Consider the following 23,901-nt stretch of genomic DNA (forward strand, 5'->3'; position numbering starts at 1 on the left):
GCTCTGGAGTGTTGTGTACAGTTCTGGAATATTGAGTGCAATACTGGAGTATTGGGTACAGCTCTGGAGTATTGTGTACAATGCTGGAGTATTGTGAATAGTGCTGGAGTATTGTGTACAGCTCTGGAGTATTGTGTACATCCCTGGAGTATTGTGTACAGCTCTGGAGTATTGTGTACCTCTCTGGAGTATTGTGTACATCTCTGGAGTGTTGTGTACAGTGCTGGAGTAGTGTGTGCAGTTCTAGCTTATTGTGTACAATGCTGGAGTATTGTGTACAGTTCTGGAGTATTGTGTACTGCTCTTGAGTATTGTGTACAATGTTGGAGTATTGTGTCCAATGCACTGGAGTATTGAGTACAGCTCTGTAGTATTGTGTACAGTTCTGGAGTGTTGTGTACAGTTCTGGAGCATTGTGTACAGATCTGGAGTAATGTGAACAGTTCTGGAATATTGTGTGCAGTTCTGGAGTCTTGTGTACAGCCCTGGAGTATTGTGTACATTTCTGGAGCATTGTATACAGATCTGGAGTAATGTGTTCAGTTCTGGAGTATTGTGTTCAGTTCTGGAGCATTGTGTACAGCTCTGGTGTATTGTGTGCAGTTCTGGAGTATTGTGTGCAGTTCTGGAGCATTGTGTACAGTTCTGGAGTATTGTGTGCAGTTCTAGAGTATTGTCACCAGTTCTGGAATATTGTGTGCAGGTATGGAGTCTAGTGTACAGCTCTGGAGTACTGTGTCCATTTCCGGAATATGGTGTGCAGTTCTGGAGTATTGTGTGCAGTTCTGGAGTGTTGGGACCAGTTCTGGAGTAGTATGTGCAGTTCTGGAGTATTGTGTGCAGTTCTGGATTATTCTGTACAGTAATGGAGTTTTGTGAACAGTTCTGGAGTGTTGTGTACAGAGCTGGAGTTTTGTGTACAGTGCTGGATTATTGTGTACAATGTTGGAGTATTGTGTACAGCTCTGGAGTACTGTGTCCACTTCCGGAGTATTGTGTGCAGTTCTGGAGTATTGTGACCATCACTGGAGTATTTTTGCAATTCTGGAGTATTGTGTGCAATGCTGGAGTATTGTGTGTAGTTATGGAGTATTGTGCATAGTTCTGGAGTAGTATGTGCATTTCTGGAGTATTGTGTAGAGTTCTGGAGTATTGTGTACAGTTCTGGAGTATTGTGTGCAGCTCTGGAGTATTGTGTACAGTGCTGGAGTATTGTGTGCTGTTCTAGAGTATTGTGAACACTTCTGGAATATTATGTGCAGTTCTGGAGTATTGTGTGCAGTTCTGGAGTAGTATGTGCATTTCTGGAGTCGTGTGTGCAGTTCTGGAGTATTGTGTACAGCGTATAGAGGATAGTGTGCAGCTCTGGAGTATTGTGTACAGTTCTGGAGAATTGTGTACAGTTCTGGATTATTGTGTACAGTGCTGGAGTATTGTATAGAGCTCTCGAGTATTGTGTGCAGTTCTGGAGAATTGTGTACAGTTCTGGATTATTGTGTACAGTGCTGGAGTATTGTGTGCCGTTCTACAGTATTGTGAACACTTCTGGAATATTGTGTGCAGGTTTGGAGTCTAGTGTACAGCTGTGGAGTACTGTGTGCAGTTCTGGAGTATTGTGTGCAGTTCTGGAGTAATGTGTACAGTTCTGGAGTATTGTGTGCAGCTCTGGAGCATTGTATAGAGCTCTCGAGTATTGTGTGCGGTTCTGGAGAATTGTGTACAGTTCTGGAGTATTGTGTGCAGCTCTGGAGTATTGTACGCAGCTCCTGAGTTTTGTGTGCAGTTCTGGAGTATTGTGTCCAGCTCTGAAGTATTGTGTGCAGTTCTGGAGTATTGTGTGCAGTTCTGGTGCATTGTGTACAGCTCTGGAGTATTGTGTACAGTTCTGGTGTATTGTGTGCAGTTCTGGAGAATTGTGAACAATGCTGGAGTTTTGTGAACAGTTCTGGAGTGTTGTGACCATCACTGGAGTATTTTTGCAATTCTGGAGTATTGTGTACAATGCTGGAGTATTGTGTGTAGTTATGGAGTATTGTGCACAGGTCTGGAGTAGTATGTGCAGTTCTGGAGTATTGTGTACAGTTCTGGAGCATTGTGTACAGTTCTGGAGTATTGTGTGCAGCTCTGGAGTATTGTGTACAGTGCTGGAGTATTGTGTACAGTTCTGGAGTATTGTGTGCAGCTCTGGAGTATTGTGTACAGTGCTGGATTATTGTGTGCTGTTCTAGAGTATTGTGAACACTTCTGGAATATTATGTGCAGTTTTGGAGTCTAGTGTACAGCTGTGGAGTACTGTGTGCAGTTCCAGAGTATTGTGTGCAGTTCTGGAGTATTGTGTACAGCTTATAGAGGATAGTGTGCAGCTCTGGAGTATTGTGTACAGTGCTGGAGTAATGTGCACAGTTCTGGAGTATTGTGTGCAGCTCTGGAGTATTTTTAGAGCTCTCGAGTATTGTGTGCAGTTCTGGAGAATTGTGTACACCTCTGGAGTATTGTGTGCAGTTCTGGAGAATTGTGTACAGCTCTGGAGTATTGTACGCAGCTCCTGAGTTTTGTGTGCAGGTCTGGAGTCTAGTGTACAGGTCTGGAGTACTGTGTCCACTTCCGGAGTATGGTGTGCAGTTCTGCAGTATTGTGTGCAGTTCTGGAGTATTGTGACCAGCACTGGAGTATTTTTGCAATTCTGGAGTATTGTGTACAATGCTGGAGTATTGTGTGTAGTTATGGAGTATTGTGCACAGGTCTGGAGTAGTATGTGCATTTCTGGAGTATTGTGTGCAAAGTCGGAGTATTGTGTACAATGTTTGAGTATTGTGTACCGCTCTGGAGTATTGTGTACACTTCTGGAGTATTGTGTGCAGTTCTGGTGTATTGTGTGCAGTTCTAGAGTATTGTCACCAGTTCTGGAATATTGTGTGCAGGTATTGGGTCTAGTGTACAGCTCCGGAGTACTGTGTCCACTTCCGGAGTATGGTGTGCAGTTCTGGAGTATTGTGACCAGCACTGGAATATGTTTGCAATTCTGGAGTATTGTGTACAATGCTGGAGTATTGTGTGTAGTTCTGGAGTATTGTGCACAGTTCTGGAGTAGTATGTGCAGTTCTGGAGTATTTTGTACAGTTCTGGAGTATTGTGTACAGTTCTGGAGTATTGTGTGCAGCTCTGGAGTATTGTGTACAGTGCTGGAGTATTGTGTGCCGTTCTAGAGTATTGTGAAGAACTCTGGAATATTATGTGCAGGTTTGGAGTCTAGTGTACAGCTGTGGAGTACTGTGTCCAGTTCCAGAGTATTGTGTGCAGTTCTGGAGTATTGTGTGCAGTTCTGGAGTATTGTGTACAGCTTATGGAGGATAGTGTGCAGCTCTTGAGTATTGTGTACAGTGCTGGAGTAATGTGTACAGTTCTGGAGTATTGTGTGCAGCTCTGGAGTATTGTATAGAGCTCTCGGATATTGTGTGCAGTTCTGGAGAATTGTGTACAGTTCTGGAGTATGGTGTACAGCTCTGGAGTATTGTGTGTAGCTCTGGAGTATTGTGTACAGTTCTGGAGAATTGTGTTCAGTTCTGGAGTATTGTGTACAGCTCTGGAGTATGGTGTACAGTTCTGGAGTATTGTGTGTAGCTCTGGAGTATTGTGTACAGTTCTGGAGAATTGTGTTCAGTTCTGGAGCATTGTGGACAGCTCTGGAGTATTGTCTGCAGATCTGGAGAATTGTGTACAGTTCCTGCATATTGTGTACTGTTCTGGAGTATTGTCTGCAGCTCTGGCGTATTGTGTACAGCTCTGGAATATTAAGTGCAATACTGGAGTATTGGGTACAGCTCTGGAGTATTGTGTACAGTTCTGGAGTATTGTGTACAATGCTGGAGTATTGTGTACAGTTCTGGAGTATTGTGTACAGTTCTGGAGTATTGTGTACAATGCTGGAGTATTGGGTACAGGTCTGGAGTATTGTGTACAGTTCTGGAGTATTGTGTACAGTTCTGGAGTATTGTGTACTGTGCTGGAGTATTGTGTACAGTTCTGGAGTGTTTTTGACAGCTCTGGAGTATTGTGTACAGTTCTGGAGTATTGTGTACAGTTCTGGAGTATTGTGTACAGTTCTGGAGTATTGTGTGCAGCTCTGGAGTATTGTGTACAGTTCTGGAGTATTGTGCACAGTCCTGAAGAATTGTGTACATCTCTGGAGTATTGTGTACAGCTCTGGAGTATTGTGTACAACTCTGGAGTGTTGTGTACAGCTCTGGAGTGTTGTGTACAGTGCTGGAGTAGTGTGTGCAGTTCTAGCTTATTGTGTACAATACTGGAGTATTGTGTACAGCTCTGGAGTATTGTGTACAGTGCTGGAGTGTAGTGTGCAGTTCTGGAGCATTGTGTTCAGATCTGGAGTAATGTGAACAGTTCTGGAATATTGCGTGCAGTTCTGGAGTCTTGTGTACAGCCCTGGAGTATTGTGTACAGTTCTGGAGCATTGTGTACAGATCTGGAGTAATGTGAACAGTTCTGGAGTATTGTGTTCAGTTCTGGAGCATTGTGTACAGCTCTGGATTATTGTGTTCAGTTCTGGAGCATTGTTTACAGCTCTGGAGTATTGTGTACAGTTCTGGAGTATTGTGTGAAGCTCTGGAGTATTGTGTACAGTTCTGGAGTATTGTGAACAATTCTGTAGTATTGTGTGCAGCTCTGGAGTATTGTGTACAGTTCTGAAGTATTATGTGCTGCTCTGGAGTATTGTGTACAGTGCTGGAGTGTTGTGTACAGTTCTGGAGCATTGTGTACAGATCTGGAGTATTGTGAACAGTTCTGGAATATTGTGTGCAGTTCTGGAGTCTTGTGTACAGCCCTGGAGTATTGTGTACAGTTCTGGAGCATTGTGTACAGATCTGGAGTAATGTGAACAGTTCTGGATTATTGTGTGCAGTTCTGGAGTATTGTGGACAGTTCTGGAGTATTGTGTGCAGCTCTGGAGTATTGTGGACAGTTCTGGAGTATTGTGTTCAGTTCTGGAGCATTGTTTACAGCTCTGGAGTATTGTGTACAGTTCTGGAGTATTGTGAACAGTTCTGGAGTATTGTGTGCAGCTCTGGAGTATGGTGGACAGTTCTGGAGTATTGTGTTCAGTTCTGGAGCATTGTTTACAGCTCTGGAGTATTGTGTACAGTTCTGGAGTATTGTGTGAAGCTCTGGAGTATTGTGTACAGTTCTGGAGTATTGTGTACAGTTCTGGAGCATTGTGTGCAGTTCTGGAGTATTGTGGACAGCTCTGGAGTATTGTATCCAATTCTGGAGGATTGTGCGCAGTTCTGGAGTATTGTGTACAGTTCTGGAGTATTGTGTTCAGTTCTGGAGCATTGTGTACAGCTCTGGAGTATTGTGTAAAGTTCTGGAGTATTGTGTGTAGCTCTGGAGTATTGTGTACAGTGCTGGCGTATTGTGTACAGTTCTGGAGTATTGTGTGTCGCTCTGGAGTATTGTGTACAGCTCTGGAGTATTGTGTACAGTTCTGGAGTATTGTGTGTAGCTCTGGAGTATTGTGTGCAGTTCTGGAGAATTGTGTTCAGTTCTGGAGCATTGTGTACAGCTCTGGAGTATTGTGTGCATTTCTGGAGTAGTGTGTGCAGTTCTGGAGTATTGTGTGCAGTTCAGGAGTATTGTGTACGGCTTGGGAGTATTGTCTGCAGCTCTGGAGTATTGTGTACAGCTCTGGAGTCTTGAGTGTAATACTGGAGTATTGTGTACAATGCTGGAGTATTGTGTACAGTTCTGGAGTATTGTGTACAGTTCTGGAGTATTGTGTACAGTTCTGGAGTATTGTGTACAATGCTGGAGTATTGTGTACAGTTCTGGAGTATTGTGTACTGTGCTGGAATATTGAGTTCAATACTGGAGTATTGGGTACAGGTCTGGAGTTTTGTGTACAGTGCTGGAGTAGTGTGTGCAGTTCTAGATTATTGTGTACAATGCTGGAGTATTGTGTACAGCGCTGGTGTATTGTGTACAGTTCTGGAGTGTTTTTGACAGCTGTGGAGTATTGTGTACAGTTCTGGAGTACTGTGAACAGTTCTGGAGTATTGTGTACAGTGCTGGTGTATTGTGTACAGTGCTGGCGTATTGTGTACAGTGCTGAAGTAATGTGTACAGCTCTGGAGTGTTGTGTATAGTTTTGGAGTATTGTGTGCAGCTCTGGAGTATTGTGGACAGTTCTGGAGTATTGTGTTCAGTTCTGGAGCATTGTGTACAGTTCTGGAGTATTGTGTTCAGTTCTGGAGCATTGTGTACAGCTCTGGATTATTGTGTTCAGTTCTGGAGCATTGTTTACAGTGCTGGAGTATTGTGAACAGTTCTGGAGTATTATGTGCTGCTCTGGAGTATTGTGTACAGAGCTGGAGTGTTGTGTACAGTTCTGGAGCATTGTGTACAGCTCTGGAGTATTGTGGACAGTTCTGGAGTATTGTGTTCAGTTCCGGAGCATTGTTTACAGCTCTGGAGTATTGTGTACAGTTCTGGAGTATTGTGTTCAGTTCTGGAGTATTGTGTGCAGTTCTGGAGTATTGTGTGCAGTTCTGGAGTATTGTGAACAGTTCTGGAATATTGTGTGCAGTTCTGGAGTCTTGTGTACAGTTCTGGAGTATTGTGCACAGTTCTGAAGAATTGTTTACAGCTCTGGAGTATTGTGTACAGTTCTGGAGTATTGTGTTCAGTTCTGGAGTATTGTGTGCAGTTCTGGAGTATTGTGTACAGTTCTGGAGTATTGTGTGCAGCTCTGGAGTATTGTGTACAGTTCTGGAGTATTGTGCACAGTTCTGAAGAATTGTGTACATCTCTGGAGTATTGTGTACAGCTCTGGAGTATTGTGTACAACTCTGGAGTGTTGTGTACAGCTCTGGAGTGTTGTGTACAGTGCTGGAGTAGTGTGTGCAGTTCTAGCTTATTGTGTACAATACTGGAGTATTGTGTACAGCTCTGGAGTATTGTGTACAGTTCTGGAGTATTGTGTACAGTGCTGGAGTGTTGTGTGCAGTTCTGGAGCATTGTGTTCAGATCTGGAGTAATGTGAACAGTTCTGGAATATTGCGTGCAGTTCTGGAGTCTTGTGTACAGCCCTGGAGTATTGTGTACAGTTCTGGAGCATTGTGTACAGATCTGGAGTAATGTGAACAGTTCTGGAGTATTGTGTTCAGTTCTGGAGCATTGTGTACAGCTCTGGATTATTGTGTTCAGTTCTGGAGCATTGTTTACAGCTCTGGAGTATTGTGTACAGTTCTGGAGTATTGTGTTCAGTTCTGGAGTATTGTGTGCAGTTCTGGAGTATTGTGAACAGTTCTGGAATATTGTGTGCAGTTCTGGAGTCTTGTGTACAGTTCTGGAGTATTGTGCACAGTTCTGAAGAATTGTTTACAGCTCTGGAGTATTGTGTACAGTTCTGGAGTATTGTGTTCAGTTCTGGAGTATTGTGTGCAGTTCTGGAGTATTGTGTACAGTTCTGGAGTATTGTGTGAAGCTCTGGAGTATTGTGTACAGTTCTGGAGTATTGTGCACAGTTCTGAAGAATTGTGTACATCTCTGGAGTATTGTGTACAGCTCTGGAGTATTGTGTACAACTCTGGAGTGTTGTGTACAGCTCTGGAGTGTTGTGTACAGTGCTGGAGTAGTGTGTGCAGTTCTAGCTTATTGTGTACAATACTGGAGTATTGTGTACAGCTCTGGAGTATTGTGTACAGTTCTGGAGTATTGTGTACAGTGCTGGAGTGTTGTGTGCGGTTCTGGAGCATTGTGTTCAGATCTGGAGTAATGTGAACAGTTCTGGAATATTGCGTGCAGTTCTGGAGTCTTGTGTACAGCCCTGGAGTATTGTGTACAGTTCTGGAGCATTGTGTACAGATCTGGAGTAATGTGAACAGTTCTGGAGTATTGTGTTCAGTTCTGGAGCATTGTGTACAGCTCTGGATTATTGTGTTCAGTTCTGGAGCATTGTTTACAGCTCTGGAGTATTGTGTACAGTTCTGGAGTATTGTGTGAAGCTCTGGAGTATTGTGTACAGTTCTGGAGTATTGTGAACAGTTCTGGAGTATTGTGTGCAGCTCTGGAGTATTGTGTACAGTTCTGGAGTATTATGTGCTGCTCTGGAGTATTGTGTACAGTGCTGGAGTGTTGTGTACAGTTCTGGAGCATTGTGTACAGATCTGGAGTATTGTGAACAGTTCTGGAATATTGTGTGCAGTTCTGGAGTCTTGTGTACAGCCCTGGAGTATTGTGTACAGTTCTGGAGCATTGTGTACAGATCTGGAGTAATGTGAACAGTTCTGGATTATTGTGTGCAGTTCTGGAGTATTGTGGACAGTTCTGGAGTATTGTGTGCAGCTCTGGAGTATTGTGGACAGTTCTGGAGTATTGTGTTCAGTTCTGGAGCATTGTTTACAGCTCTGGAGTATTGTGTACAGTTCTGGAGTATTGTGAACAGTTCTGGAGTATTGTGTGCAGCTCTGGAGTATAGTGGACAGTTCTGGAGTATTGTGTTCAGTTCCGGAGCATTGTTTACAGCTCTGGAGTATTGTGTACAGTTCTGGAGTATTGTGTGAAGCTCTGGAGTATTGTGTACAGTTCTGGAGTATTGTGTACAGTTCTGGAGCATTGTGTGCAGTTCTGGAGTATTGTGGACAGCTCTGGAGTATTGTATCCAATTCTGGAGGATTGTGCGCAGTTCTGGAGTATTGTGTACAGTTCTGGAGTATTGTGTTCAGTTCTGGAGCATTGTGTACAGCTCTGGAGTATTGTGTAAAGTTCTGGAGTATTGTGTGTAGCTCTGGAGTATTGTGTACAGTGATGGAGTATTGTGTACAGTTCTGGAGTATTGTGTGTAGCTCTGGAGTATTGTGTACAGCTCTGGAGTATTGTGTACAGTTCTGGAGTATTGTGTGTAGCTCTGGAGTATTGTGTGCAGTTCTGGAGAATTGTGTTCAGTTCTGGAGCATTGTGTACAGCTCTGGAGTATTGTGTGCATTTCTGGAGTAGTGTGTGCAGTTCTGGAGTATTGTGTGCAGTTCAGGAGTATTGTGTACGGCTTGGGAGTATTGTCTGCAGCTCTGGAGTATTGTGTACAGCTCTGGAGTCTTGAGTGTAATACTGGAGTATTGGGTACAGCTCTGGAGTATTGTGTACAGTTCTGGAGTATTGTGTACAGTTCTGGAGTATTGTGTACAATGCTGGAGTATTGTGTACAGTTCTGGAGTATTGTGTACTGTGCTGGAATATTGAGTTCAATACTGGAGTATTGGGTACAGGTCTGGAGTTTTGTGTACAGTGCTGGAGTAGTGTGTGCAGTTCTAGATTATTGTGTACAATGCTGGAGTATTGTGTACAGCGCTGGAGTATTGTGTACAGTTCTGGAGTGTTTTTGACAGCTGTGGAGTATTGTGTACAGTTCTGGAGTACTGTGAACAGTTCTGGAGTATTGTGTACAGTGCTGGTGTATTGTGTACAGTGCTGGCGTATTGTGTACAGTGCTGAAGTAATGTGTACAGCTCTGGAGTGTTGTGTATAGTTTTGGAGTATTGTGTGCAGCTCTGGAGTATTGTGGACAGTTCTGGAGTATTGTGTTCAGTTCTGGAGCATTGTGTACAGTTCTGGCGTATTGTGTTCAGTTCTGGAGCATTGTGTACTGCTCTGGATTATTGTGTTCAGTTCTGGAGCATTGTTTACAGTGCTGGAGTATTGTGAACAGTTCTGGAGCATTATGTGCTGCTCTGGAGTATTGTGTACAGTGCTGGAGTGTTGTGTACAGTTCTGGAGCATTGTGTACAGCTCTGGAGTATTGTGGACAGTTCTGGAGTATTGTGTTCAGTTCCGGAGCATTGTTTACAGCTCTGGAGTATTGTGTACAGTTCTGAGTATTGTGTTCAGTTCTGGAGTATTGTGTGCAGTTCTGGAGTATTGTGTGCAGTTCTGGAGTATTGTGAACAGTTCTGGAATATTGTGTGCAGTTCTGGAGTCTTGTGTACAGCCCTGGAGTATTGTGTACAGTTCTGGAGCATTGTGTACAGATCTGGAGTAATGTGAACAGTTCTGGATTATTGTGTGCAGTTCTGGAGTATTGTGGACAGTTCTGGAGTATTGTGTGCAGCTCTGGAGTATTGTGGACAGTTCTGGAGTATTGTGTTCAGTTCCGGAGCATTGTTTACAGCTCTGGAGTATTGTGTACAGTTCTGGAGTATTGTGTGAAGCTCTGGAGTATTGTGTACAGTTCTGGAGTATTGTGTACAGTTCTGGAGTATTGTGTGCAGTTCTGGAGTATTGTGGAGAGCTCTGGAGTATTGTATCCAATTCTGGAGGATTGTGCGCAGTTCTGGAGTATTGTGTACAGTTCTGGAGTATTGTGTTCAGTTCTGGAGCATTGTGTACAGCTCTGGAGTATTGCGTACAGCTCTGGAGTATTGTGTGTAGCTGTGGAGTATTGTGTACAGTGCTGGAGTATTGTGTACAGTTCTGGAGTATTGTGTGTAGCTCTGGAGTATTGTGTACAGCTCTGGAGTATTGTGTACAGTTCTGGAGCATTGTGTACAGCTCTGGAGTATTGTGTACAGTTCTGGAGTATTGCGTGTAGCTCTGGAGTATTGTGTACAGCTCTGGAGTATTGTGTACAGTTCTGGAGTATTGTGTGTAGCTCTGGAGTATTGTGTGCAGTTCTGGAGAATTGTGTTCAGTTCTGGAGTATTGTGTGCAGCTCTGGAGCATTGTATAGAGCTCTCGAGTATTGTGTGCGGTTCTGGAGAATTGTGTACAGTTCTGGAGTATTGTGTGCAGCTCTGGAGTATTGTACGCAGCTCCTGAGTTTTGTGTGCAGTTCTGGAGTATTGTGTCCAGCTCTGAATTATGGTGTGCAGTTCTGGAGTATTGTGTGCAGTTCTGGTGCATTGTGTACAGCTCTGGAGTATTGTGTACAGTTCTGGTGTATTGTGTGCAGTTTTAGTGCATTGTGTACAGTTCTGGTGTATTGTGTGCAGTTTTGGTGCATTGTGTACAGCTCTGGAGTATTGTGTGCAGTTCTGGAGTGTTGTGTACAGCTCTGGAGTATTGTGACCATCACTGGAGTATTTTTGCAATTCTGGAGTATTGTGTACAATGCTGGAGTATTGTGTGTAGTTATGGAGTATTGTGCACAGGTCTGGAGTAGTATGTGCAGTTCTGGAGTATTGTGTACAGTTCTGGAGCATTGTGTACAGTTCTGGAGTATTGTGTGCAGCTCTGGAGTATTGTGTACAGTGCTGGAGTATTGTGTACAGTTCTGGAGTATTGTGTGCAGCTCTGGAGTATTGTGTACAGTGCTGGATTATTGTGTGCTGTTCTAGAGTATTGTGAACACTTCTGGAATATTATGTGCAGTTTTGGAGTCTAGTGTACAGCTGTGGAGTACTGTGTGCAGTTCCAGAGTATTGTGTGCAGTTCTGGAGTATTGTGTACAGCTTATAGAGGATAGTGTGCAGCTCTGGAGTATTGTGTACAGTGCTGGAGTAATGTGCACAGTTCTGGAGTATTGTGTGCAGCTCTGGAGTATTGTATAGAGCTCTCGAGTATTGTGTGCAGTTCTGGAGAATTGTGTACACCTCTGGAGTATTGTGTGCAGTTCTGGAGAATTGTGTACAGCTCTGGAGTATTGTACGCAGCTCCTGAGTTTTGTGTGCAGGTCTGGAGTCTAGTGTACAGGTCTGGAGTACTGTGTCCACTTCCGGAGTATGGTGTGCAGTTCTGGAGTATTGTGTGCAGTTCTGGAGTATTGTGTGCAGTTCTGGAGTATTGTGTGCAGTTCTGGAGTATTGTGGACAGCTCTGGAGTATTGTATCCAATTCTGGAGGATTGTGCGCAGTTCTGGAGTATTGTGTACAGTTCTGGAGTATTGTGTTCAGTTCTGGAGCATTGTGTACAGCTCTGGAGTATTGTGTAAAGTTCTGGAGTATTGTGTGTAGCTCTGGAGTATTGTGTACAGTGCTGGAGTCTTGTGTACAGTTCTGGAGTATTGTGTGTAGCTCTGGAGTATTGTGTACAGCTCTGGAGTATTGTGTACAGTTCTGGAGTATTGTGTGTAGCTCTGGAGTATTGTGTGCAGTTCTGGAGAATTGTGTTCAGTTCTGGAGCATTGTGTACAGCTCTGGAGTATTGTGTACAATGCTGCAGTATTGTGAACTGTTCTGGAGTATTATGTGCTGCTCTGGAGTATTGTGTACAGTGCTGGAGTATTGTGAACAGTTCTGGAGTATTATGTGCAGCTCTGGAGTATTGTGTACAGTGCTGGAGTATTGTGAACAGTTCTGGAGTATTATGTGCTGCTCTGGAGTATTGTGTACAGTGCTGGAGTGTTGTGTACAGTTCTGGAGCATTGTGTACAGATCTGGAGAATTGTGTACAGCTCTGGAGTATTGTACGCAGCTCCTGAGTTTTGTGTGCAGGTCTGGAGTCTAGTGTACAGGTCTGGAGTACTGTGTCCACTTCCGGAGTATGGTGTGCAGTTCTGGAGTATTGTGTGCAGTTCTGGAGTATTGTGTGCAGTTCTGGAGTATTGTGTGCAGTTCTGGAGTATTGTGGACAGCTCTGGAGTATTGTATCCAATTCTGGAGGATTGTGCGCAGTTCTGGAGTATTGTGTACAGTTCTGGAGTATTGTGTTCAGTTCTGGAGCATTGTGTACAGCTCTGGAGTATTGTGTAAAGTTCTGGAGTATTGTGTGTAGCTCTGGAGTATTGTGTACAGTGCTGGAGTCTTGTGTACAGTTCTGGAGTATTGTGTGTAGCTCTGGAGTATTGTGTACAGCTCTGGAGTATTGTGTACAGTTCTGGAGTATTGTGTGTAGCTCTGGAGTATTGTGTGCAGTTCTGGAGAATTGTGTTCAGTTCTGGAGCATTGTGTACAGCTCTGGAGTATTGTGTACAATGCTGCAGTATTGTGAACAGTTCTGGAGTATTATGTGCTGCTCTGGAGTATTGTGTACAGTGCTGGAGTATTGTGAACAGTTCTGGAGTATTATGTGCAGCTCTGGAGTATTGTGTACAGTGCTGGAGTATTGTGAACAGTTCTGGAGTATTATGTGCTGCTCTGGAGTATTGTGTACAGTGCTGGAGTGTTGTGTACAGTTCTGGAGCATTGTGTACAGATCTGGAGTATTGTGAACAGTTCTGGAATATTGTGTGCAGTTCTGGAGTCTTGTGTACAGCCCTGGAGTATTGTGTACAGTTCTGGAGCATTGTGTACAGATCTGGAGTATTGTGGACAGTTCTGGAGTATTGTGTTCAGTTCTGGAGCATTGTTTACAGCTCTGGAGTATTGTGTACAGTTCTGGAGTATTGTGTGAAGCTCTGGAGTATTGTGTACAGTTCTGGAGTATTGTGTACCGTTCTGGAGTATTGTGTGCAGTTCTGGAGTATTGTGGACAGCTCTGGAGTATTGTATCCAATTCTGGAGGATTGTGCGCAGTTCTGGAGTATTGTGTACAGTTCTGGAGTATTGTGTTCAGTTCTGGAGCATTGTGTACAGCTCTGGAGTATTGTGTACAGCTCTGGAGTATTGTGTGTAGCTGTGGAGTATTGTGTACAGTGCTGGAGTATTGTGTACAGTTCTGGAGTATTGTGTGTAGCTCTGGAGTATTGTGTACAGCTCTGGAGTATTGTGTACAGTTCTGGAGCATTGTGTACAGCTCTGGAGTATTGTGTACAGTTCTGGAGTATTGCGTGTAGCTCTGGAGTATTGTGTACAGTTCTGGAGTATTGTGTGAAGCTCTGGAGTATTGTGTACAGTTCTGGAGTATTGTGTACCGTTCTGGAGTATTGTGTGCAGTTCTGGAGTATTGTGGACAGCTCTGGAGTATTGTATCCAATTCTGGAGGATTGTGCGCAGTTCTGGAGTATTGTGTACAGTTCTGGAGCATTGTGTACAGCTCTGGAGTATTGTGTACAGCTCTGGAGTATTGTGTGTAGCTGTGGAGTATTGTGTACAGTGCTGGAGTATTGTGTACAGTTCTGGAGTATTGTGTGTAGCTCTGGAGTATTGTGTACAGCTCTGGAGTATTGTGTACAGTTCTGGAGCATTGTGTACAGCTCTGGAGTATTGTGTACAGTTCTGGAGTATTGCGTGTAGCTCTGGAGTATTGTGTACAGCTCTGGAGTATTGTGTACAGTTCTGGAGTATTGTGTGTAGCTCTGGAGTATTGTGTGCAGTTCTGGAGAATTGTGTTCAGTTCTGGAGCATTGTGTACAGCTCTTGAGTATTGTGTGCATTTCTGGAGTAGTGTGTGCAGTTCTGGAGTATTGTGTGCAGTTCAGGAGTATTGTGTACGGCTTGGGAGTATTGTCTGCAGCTCTGGAGTATTGTGTACAGCTCTGGAGTATTGAGTTCAATACTGGAGTATTGGGTACAGGTCTGGAGTGTTGTGTACAGTGCTGGAGTAGTGTGTGCAGTTCTAGATTATTGTGTACAATGCTGGAGTATTGTGTACAGCGCTGGAGTATTGTGTACAGTACTGGAGTGTTTTTGACAGCTGTGGAGTATTGTGTACAATTCTGGAGTACTGTGAACAGTTCTGGAGTATTGTGTACAGTGCTGGTGTATTGTGTACAGTGCTGGCGTATTGTGTACAGTGCTGAAGTAAAGTGTACAGCTCTGGAGTGTTGTGTATGGTTTTGGAGTATTGTGTACAGTTCTGGAGTGTTTTTGACAGCTGTGGAGTATTGTGTACAATTCTGGAGTACTGTGAACAGTTCTGGAGTATTGTGTACAGTGCTGGTGTATTGTGTACAGTGCTGGTGTATTGTGTACAGTGCTGGCGTATTGTGTACAGTGCTGAAGTAATGTGTACAGCTCTGGAGTGTTGTGTATGGTTTTGGAGTATTGTGTGCAGCTCTGGAGTATTGTGGACAGTTCTGGAGTATTGTGTTCAGTTCTGGAGCATTGTGTACAGCTCTGGAGTATTGTGTACAGTTCTGGAGTATTGTGTGCAGCTCTGGAGTATTGTGTACAGTTCTGGAGTATTGTGTTCTGTTCTGGAGCATTGTGTACAGCTCTGGAGTATTGTGTGCAGTTCTTGAGTATTGTGGACAGCTCTGGAGTATTGTATCCAATTCTGGAGGATTGTGCGCAGTTGTGGAGTATTGTGAACAGTTCTGGAGTATTGTGTTCAGTTCTGGAGTATTGTGAACAGTTCTGGAGTATTGTGTTCAGTTCTGGAGCATTGTGTGCAGCTTTGGAGTATTGTGTGCATTTCTGGAGTATTGTGAACAGTTCTGGAGTAGTGTGTGCAATTCAGGAGTATTGTGTACGGCTCGGGAGTATTGAGTGCAGTTCTGGAGGATTGTGTACAGCTCTGGAGTATTGTGTACAGTTCTGGAATATTGTATCCAATTCTGGAGGATTGTGCGCAGTTGTGGAGTATTGTGTACAGCTCTGGAGTATGGTGTACCATTCTGGAGTATTGTGTACAGTTCTGGAGTATTGTGTACAGCCCTGGAGTATTGTGTGTAGCTCTGGAGTATTGTGTACAGTTCTGGAGTATTGTGTGTAGCTCTGGAGTATTGTGTAGAGTTCTGGAGAATTGTGTTCAGTTCTGGAGCATTGTGGACAGCTCTGGAATATTGTCTGCAGATCTGGAGAATTGTGTGCAGTTCCTGCATATTGTGTACTGTTCTGGAGTATTGTCTGCAGCTCTGGAGTATTGTGTACAGCTCTGGAATATTGAGTGCAATACTGGAGTATTGGGTACAGCTCTGGAGTATTGTGTACAGTTCTGGAGTATTGTGTACAATTCTGGAGTATTGTGTACAATGCTGGAGTATTGTGTACAGTGCTGGAGTGTTGTGTGCAGTTCCGGAGCATTGTGTACAGTTCTGGAGCATTGTGTACAGATCTGGAGTAATGTGAACAGTTCTGGAATATTGCGTGCAGTTCTGGAGTCTTGTGTACAGCCCTGGAGTATTGTGTACAGTTCTGGAGCATTGTGTACAGATCTGGAGCATTGTGTACAGATCTGGAGTAATGTGAACAGTTCTGGAGTATTGTGTTCAGTTCTGGAGCATTGTGTACAGCTCTGGATTATTGTGTTCAGTTCTGGAGCATTGTTTACAGCTCTGGAGTATTGTGTACAGTTCCGGAGTATTGTGTGAAGCTCTGGAGTATTGTGTACAGTTCTGGAGTATTGTGAACAGTTCTGGAGTATTGTGTGCAGCTCTGGAGTATTGTGTACAGTTCTGGAGTATTATGTGCTGCTCTGGAGTATTGTGTACAGTGCTGGAGTGTTGTGTACAGTTCTGGAGCATTGTGTACAGATCTGGAGTAATGTGAACAGTTCTGGATTATTGTGTGCAGTTCTGGAGTATTGTGTGCAGCTCTGGAGTATTGTGAACAGTTCTGGAGTATTGTGTTCAGTTCTCGAGCATTGTTTACTGCTCTGGAGTATTGTGTACAGTTCTGGAGTATTGTGTTCGGTTCTGGAGCATTGTGTACAGCTCTGGAGTATTGTGTACAGTTCTGGAGTATTGTGTGTAGCTCTGAAGTATTGTGTACAGTTCTGGGGAATTGTGTACAGCTCTGGATTATTGTGTTCAGTTCTGGAGCATTGTTTACAGCTCTGGAGTATTGTGTTCAGTTCTGGAGTATTGTGTGCAGTTCTGGAGTATTGTGTGCAGTTCTGGAGTAGTGTGTGCAGTTCTGGAGTATTGTGTGCAGTTCTGGAGTATTGTGTGCATTTCTGGAGTATTGTGTGCAGTTCTGGAGTATTGTGTGCAGCTCTGGAGTATTGTGTACAGTTCTGGAGTATTGTGTTCAGTTCTGGAGCATTGTGTACAGCTCTGGAGTATTGTGTGCAGTTCTTGAGTATTGTGGACAGCTCTGGAGTATTGTATCCAATTCTGGAGGATTGTGCGCAGTTGTGGAGTATTGTGTACAGTGCTGGAGTATTGTGTACAGTTCTGGAGTATTGTGTGTAGCTCTGGAGTATTGTGTACAGCTCTGGAGTATTGTGTACAGTTCTGGAGCATTGTGTACAGCTCTGGAGTATTGTGTACAGTTCTGGAGTATTGTGTGTAGCTCTGGAGTATTGTGTACAGCTCTGGAGTATTGTGTACAGTTCTGGAGTATTGTGTGTAGCTCTGGAGTATTGTGTGCAGTTCTGGAGAATTGTGTTCAGTTCTGGAGCATTGTGTACAGCTCTTGAGTATTGTGTGCATTTCTGGAGTAGTGTGTGCAGTTCTGGAGTATTGTGTGCAGTTCAGGAGTATTGTGTACGGCTTGGGAGTATTGTCTGCAGCTCTGGAGTATTGTGTACAGCTCTGGAGTATTGAGTTCAATACTGGAGTATTGGGTACAGGTCTGGAGTGTTGTGTACAGTGCTGGAGTAGTGTGTGCAGTTCTAGATTATTGTGTACAATGCTGGAGTATTGTGTACAGCGCTGGAGTATTGTGTACAGTACTGGAGTGTTTTTGACAGCTGTGGAGTATTGTGTACAATTCTGGAGTACTGTGAACAGTTCTGGAGTATTGTGTACAGTGCTGGTGTATTGTGTACAGTGCTGGCGTATTGTGTACAGTGCTGAAGTAAAGTGTACAGCTCTGGAGTGTTGTGTATGGTTTTGGAGTATTGTGTACAGTTCTGGAGTGTTTTTGACAGCTGTGGAGTATTGTGTACAATTCTGGAGTACTGTGAACAGTTCTGGAGTATTGTGTACAGTGCTGGTGTATTGTGTACAGTGCTGGTGTATTGTGTACAGTGCTGGCGTATTGTGTACAGTGCTGAAGTAATGTGTACAGCTCTGGAGTGTTGTGTATGGTTTTGGAGTATTGTGTGCAGCTCTGGAGTATTGTGGACAGTTCTGGAGTATTGTGTTCAGTTCTGGAGCATTGTGTACAGCTCTGGAGTATTGTGTACAGTTCTGGAGTATTGTGTGCAGCTCTGGAGTATTGTGTACAGTTCTGGAGTATTGTGTTCTGTTCTGGAGCATTGTGTACAGCTCTGGAGTATTGTGTGCAGTTCTTGAGTATTGTGGACAGCTCTGGAGTATTGTATCCAATTCTGGAGGATTGTGCGCAGTTGTGGAGTATTGTGAACAGTTCTGGAGTATTGTGTTCAGTTCTGGAGTATTGTGAACAGTTCTGGAGTATTGTGTTCAGTTCTGGAGCATTGTGTGCAGCTTTGGAGTATTGTGTGCATTTCTGGAGTATTGTGAACAGTTCTGGAGTAGTGTGTGCAATTCAGGAGTATTGTGTACGGCTCGGGAGTATTGAGTGCAGTTCTGGAGGATTGTGTACAGCTCTGGAGTATTGTGTACAGTTCTGGAATATTGTATCCAATTCTGGAGGATTGTGCGCAGTTGTGGAGTATTGTGTACAGCTCTGGAGTATGGTGTACCATTCTGGAGTATTGTGTACAGTTCTGGAGTATTGTGTACAGCCCTGGAGTATTGTGTGTAGCTCTGGAGTATTGTGTACAGTTCTGGAGTATTGTGTGTAGCTCTGGAGTATTGTGTACAGTTCTGGAGAATTGTGTACAGTTCTGGCGTATTGTGTTCAGTTCTGGAGCATTGTGTACAGCTCTGGATTATTGTGTTCAGTTCTGGAGCATTGTTTACAGTGCAGGAGTATTGTGAACAGTTCTGGAGCATTATGTGCTGCTCTGGAGTATTGTGTACAGTGCTGGAGTGTTGTGTACAGTTCTGGAGCATTGTGTACAGCTCTGGAGTATTGTGGACAGTTCTGGAGTATTGTGTTCAGTTCCGGAGCATTGTTTACAGCTCTGGAGTATTGTGTACAGTTCTGGAGTATTGTGTTCAGTTCTGGAGTATTGTGTGCAGTTCTGGAGTATTGTGTGCAGTTCTGGAGTATTGTGGACAGCTCTGGAGTATTGTATCCAATTCTGGAGGATTGTGCGCAGTTCTGGAGTATTGTGTACAGTTCTGGAGTATTGTGTTCAGTTCTGGAGCATTGTGTACAGCTCTGGAGTATTGTGTAAAGTTCTGGAGTATTGTGTGTAGCTCTGGAGTATTGTGTACAGTGCTGGAGTCTTGTGTACAGTTCTGGAGTATTGTGTGTAGCTCTGGAGTATTGTGTACAGCTCTGGAGTATTGTGTACAGTTCTGGAGTATTGTGTGTAGCTCTGGAGTATTGTGTGCAGTTCTGGAGAATTGTGTTCAGTTCTGGAGCATTGTGTACAGCTCTGGAGTATTGTGTACAATGCTGCAGTATTGTGAACTGTTCTGGAGTATTATGTGCTGCTCTGGAGTATTGTGTACAGTGCTGGAGTATTGTGAACAGTTCTGGAGTATTATGTGCAGCTCTGGAGTATTGTGTACAGTGCTGGAGTATTGTGAACAGTTCTGGAGTATTATGTGCTGCTCTGGAGTATTGTGTACAGTGCTGGAGTGTTGTGTACAGTTCTGGAGCATTGTGTACAGATCTGGAGAATTGTGTACAGCTCTGGAGTATTGTACGCAGCTCCTGAGTTTTGTGTGCAGGTCTGGAGTCTAGTGTACAGGTCTGGAGTACTGTGTCCACTTCCGGAGTATGGTGTGCAGTTCTGGAGTATTGTGTGCAGTTCTGGAGTATTGTGTGCAGTTCTGGAGTATTGTGTGCAGTTCTGGAGTATTGTGGACAGCTCTGGAGTATTGTATCCAATTCTGGAGGATTGTGCGCAGTTCTGGAGTATTGTGTACAGTTCTGGAGTATTGTGTTCAGTTCTGGAGCATTGTGTACAGCTCTGGAGTATTGTGTAAAGTTCTGGAGTATTGTGTGTAGCTCTGGAGTATTGTGTACAGTGCTGGAGTCTTGTGTACAGTTCTGGAGTATTGTGTGTAGCTCTGGAGTATTGTGTACAGCTCTGGAGTATTGTGTACAGTTCTGGAGTATTGTGTGTAGCTCTGGAGTATTGTGTGCAGTTCTGGAGAATTGTGTTCAGTTCTGGAGCATTGTGTACAGCTCTGGAGTATTGTGTACAATGCTGCAGTATTGTGAACAGTTCTGGAGTATTATGTGCTGCTCTGGAGTATTGTGTACAGTGCTGGAGTATTGTGAACAGTTCTGGAGTATTATGTGCAGCTCTGGAGTATTGTGTACAGTGCTGGAGTATTGTGAACAGTTCTGGAGTATTATGTGCTGCTCTGGAGTATTGTGTACAGTGCTGGAGTGTTGTGTACAGTTCTGGAGCATTGTGTACAGATCTGGAGTATTGTGAACAGTTCTGGAATATTGTGTGCAGTTCTGGAGTCTTGTGTACAGCCCTGGAGTATTGTGTACAGTTCTGGAGCATTGTGTACAGATCTGGAGTATTGTGGACAGTTCTGGAGTATTGTGTTCAGTTCTGGAGCATTGTTTACAGCTCTGGAGTATTGTGTACAGTTCTGGAGTATTGTGTGAAGCTCTGGAGTATTGTGTACAGTTCTGGAGTATTGTGTACCGTTCTGGAGTATTGTGTGCAGTTCTGGAGTATTGTGGACAGCTCTGGAGTATTGTATCCAATTCTGGAGGATTGTGCGCAGTTCTGGAGTATTGTGTACAGTTCTGGAGTATTGTGTTCAGTTCTGGAGCATTGTGTACAGCTCTGGAGTATTGTGTACAGCTCTGGAGTATTGTGTGTAGCTGTGGAGTATTGTGTACAGTGCTGGAGTATTGTGTACAGTTCTGGAGTATTGTGTGTAGCTCTGGAGTATTGTGTACAGCTCTGGAGTATTGTGTACAGTTCTGGAGCATTGTGTACAGCTCTGGAGTATTGTGTACAGTTCTGGAGTATTGCGTGTAGCTCTGGAGTATTGTGTACAGTTCTGGAGTATTGTGTGAAGCTCTGGAGTATTGTGTACAGTTCTGGAGTATTGTGTACCGTTCTGGAGTATTGTGTGCAGTTCTGGAGTATTGTGGACAGCTCTGGAGTATTGTATCCAATTCTGGAGGATTGTGCGCAGTTCTGGAGTATTGTGTACAGTTCTGGAGCATTGTGTACAGCTCTGGAGTATTGTGTACAGCTCTGGAGTATTGTGTGTAGCTGTGGAGTATTGTGTACAGTGCTGGAGTATTGTGTACAGTTCTGGAGTATTGTGTGTAGCTCTGGAGTATTGTGTACAGCTCTGGAGTATTGTGTACAGTTCTGGAGCATTGTGTACAGCTCTGGAGTATTGTGTACAGTTCTGGAGTATTGCGTGTAGCTCTGGAGTATTGTGTACAGCTCTGGAGTATTGTGTACAGTTCTGGAGTATTGTGTGTAGCTCTGGAGTATTGTGTGCAGTTCTGGAGAATTGTGTTCAGTTCTGGAGCATTGTGTACAGCTCTTGAGTATTGTGTGCATTTCTGGAGTAGTGTGTGCAGTTCTGGAGTATTGTGTGCAGTTCAGGAGTATTGTGTACGGCTTGGGAGTATTGTCTGCAGCTCTGGAGTATTGTGTACAGCTCTGGAGTATTGAGTTCAATACTGGAGTATTGGGTACAGGTCTGGAGTGTTGTGTACAGTGCTGGAGTAGTGTGTGCAGTTCTAGATTATTGTGTACAATGCTGGAGTATTGTGTACAGCGCTGGAGTATTGTGTACAGTACTGGAGTGTTTTTGACAGCTGTGGAGTATTGTGTACAATTCTGGAGTACTGTGAACAGTTCTGGAGTATTGTGTACAGTGCTGGTGTATTGTGTACAGTGCTGGCGTATTGTGTACAGTGCTGAAGTAAAGTGTACAGCTCTGGAGTGTTGTGTATGGTTTTGGAGTATTGTGTACAGTTCTGGAGTGTTTTTGACAGCTGTGGAGTATTGTGTACAATTCTGGAGTACTGTGAACAGTTCTGGAGTATTGTGTACAGTGCTGGTGTATTGTGTACAGTGCTGGTGTATTGTGTACAGTGCTGGCGTATTGTGTACAGTGCTGAAGTAATGTGTACAGCTCTGGAGTGTTGTGTATGGTTTTGGAGTATTGTGTGCAGCTCTGGAGTATTGTGGACAGTTCTGGAGTATTGTGTTCAGTTCTGGAGCATTGTGTACAGCTCTGGAGTATTGTGTACAGTTCTGGAGTATTGTGTGCAGCTCTGGAGTATTGTGTACAGTTCTGGAGTATTGTGTTCTGTTCTGGAGCATTGTGTACAGCTCTGGAGTATTGTGTGCAGTTCTTGAGTATTGTGGACAGCTCTGGAGTATTGTATCCAATTCTGGAGGATTGTGCGCAGTTGTGGAGTATTGTGAACAGTTCTGGAGTATTGTGTTCAGTTCTGGAGTATTGTGAACAGTTCTGGAGTATTGTGTTCAGTTCTGGAGCATTGTGTGCAGCTTTGGAGTATTGTGTGCATTTCTGGAGTATTGTGAACAGTTCTGGAGTAGTGTGTGCAATTCAGGAGTATTGTGTACGGCTCGGGAGTATTGAGTGCAGTTCTGGAGGATTGTGTACAGCTCTGGAGTATTGTGTACAGTTCTGGAATATTGTATCCAATTCTGGAGGATTGTGCGCAGTTGTGGAGTATTGTGTACAGCTCTGGAGTATGGTGTACCATTCTGGAGTATTGTGTACAGTTCTGGAGTATTGTGTACAGCCCTGGAGTATTGTGTGTAGCTCTGGAGTATTGTGTACAGTTCTGGAGTATTGTGTGTAGCTCTGGAGTATTGTGTACAGTTCTGGAGAATTGTGTACAGTTCTGGCGTATTGTGTTCAGTTCTGGAGCATTGTGTACAGCTCTGGATTATTGTGTTCAGTTCTGGAGCATTGTTTACAGTGCAGGAGTATTGTGAACAGTTCTGGAGCATTATGTGCTGCTCTGGAGTATTGTGTACAGTGCTGGAGTGTTGTGTACAGTTCTGGAGCATTGTGTACAGCTCTGGAGTATTGTGGACAGTTCTGGAGTATTGTGTTCAGTTCCGGAGCATTGTTTACAGCTCTGGAGTATTGTGTACAGTTCTGGAGTATTGTGTTCAGTTCTGGAGTATTGTGTGCAGTTCTGGAGTATTGTGTGCAGTTCTGGAGTATTGTGGACAGCTCTGGAGTATTGTATCCAATTCTGGAGGATTGTGCGCAGTTCTGGAGTATTGTGTACAGTTCTGGAGTATTGTGTTCAGTTCTGGAGCATTGTGTACAGCTCTGGAGTATTGTGTAAAGTTCTGGAGTATTGTGTGTAGCTCTGGAGTATTGTGTACAGTGCTGGAGTCTTGTGTACAGTTCTGGAGTATTGTGTGTAGCTCTGGAGTATTGTGTACAGCTCTGGAGTATTGTGTACAGTTCTGGAGTATTGTGTGTAGCTCTGGAGTATTGTGTGCAGTTCTGGAGAATTGTGTTCAGTTCTGGAGCATTGTGTACAGCTCTGGAGTATTGTGTACAATGCTGCAGTATTGTGAACTGTTCTGGAGTATTATGTGCTGCTCTGGAGTATTGTGTACAGTGCTGGAGTATTGTGAACAGTTCTGGAGTATTATGTGCAGCTCTGGAGTATTGTGTACAGTGCTGGAGTATTGTGAACAGTTCTGGAGTATTATGTGCTGCTCTGGAGTATTGTGTACAGTGCTGGAGTGTTGTGTACAGTTCTGGAGCATTGTGTACAGATCTGGAGAATTGTGTACAGCTCTGGAGTATTGTACGCAGCTCCTGAGTTTTGTGTGCAGGTCTGGAGTCTAGTGTACAGGTCTGGAGTACTGTGTCCACTTCCGGAGTATGGTGTGCAGTTCTGGAGTATTGTGTGCAGTTCTGGAGTATTGTGTGCAGTTCTGGAGTATTGTGTGCAGTTCTGGAGTATTGTGGACAGCTCTGGAGTATTGTATCCAATTCTGGAGGATTGTGCGCAGTTCTGGAGTATTGTGTACAGTTCTGGAGTATTGTGTTCAGTTCTGGAGCATTGTGTACAGCTCTGGAGTATTGTGTAAAGTTCTGGAGTATTGTGTGTAGCTCTGGAGTATTGTGTACAGTGCTGGAGTCTTGTGTACAGT

The sequence above is a fragment of the Chiloscyllium punctatum genome, chromosome 26 (genome assembly GCF_047496795.1).
Source record: "Chiloscyllium punctatum isolate Juve2018m chromosome 26, sChiPun1.3, whole genome shotgun sequence".
NCBI classification, from domain to species: domain Eukaryota; kingdom Metazoa; phylum Chordata; class Chondrichthyes; order Orectolobiformes; family Hemiscylliidae; genus Chiloscyllium; species Chiloscyllium punctatum.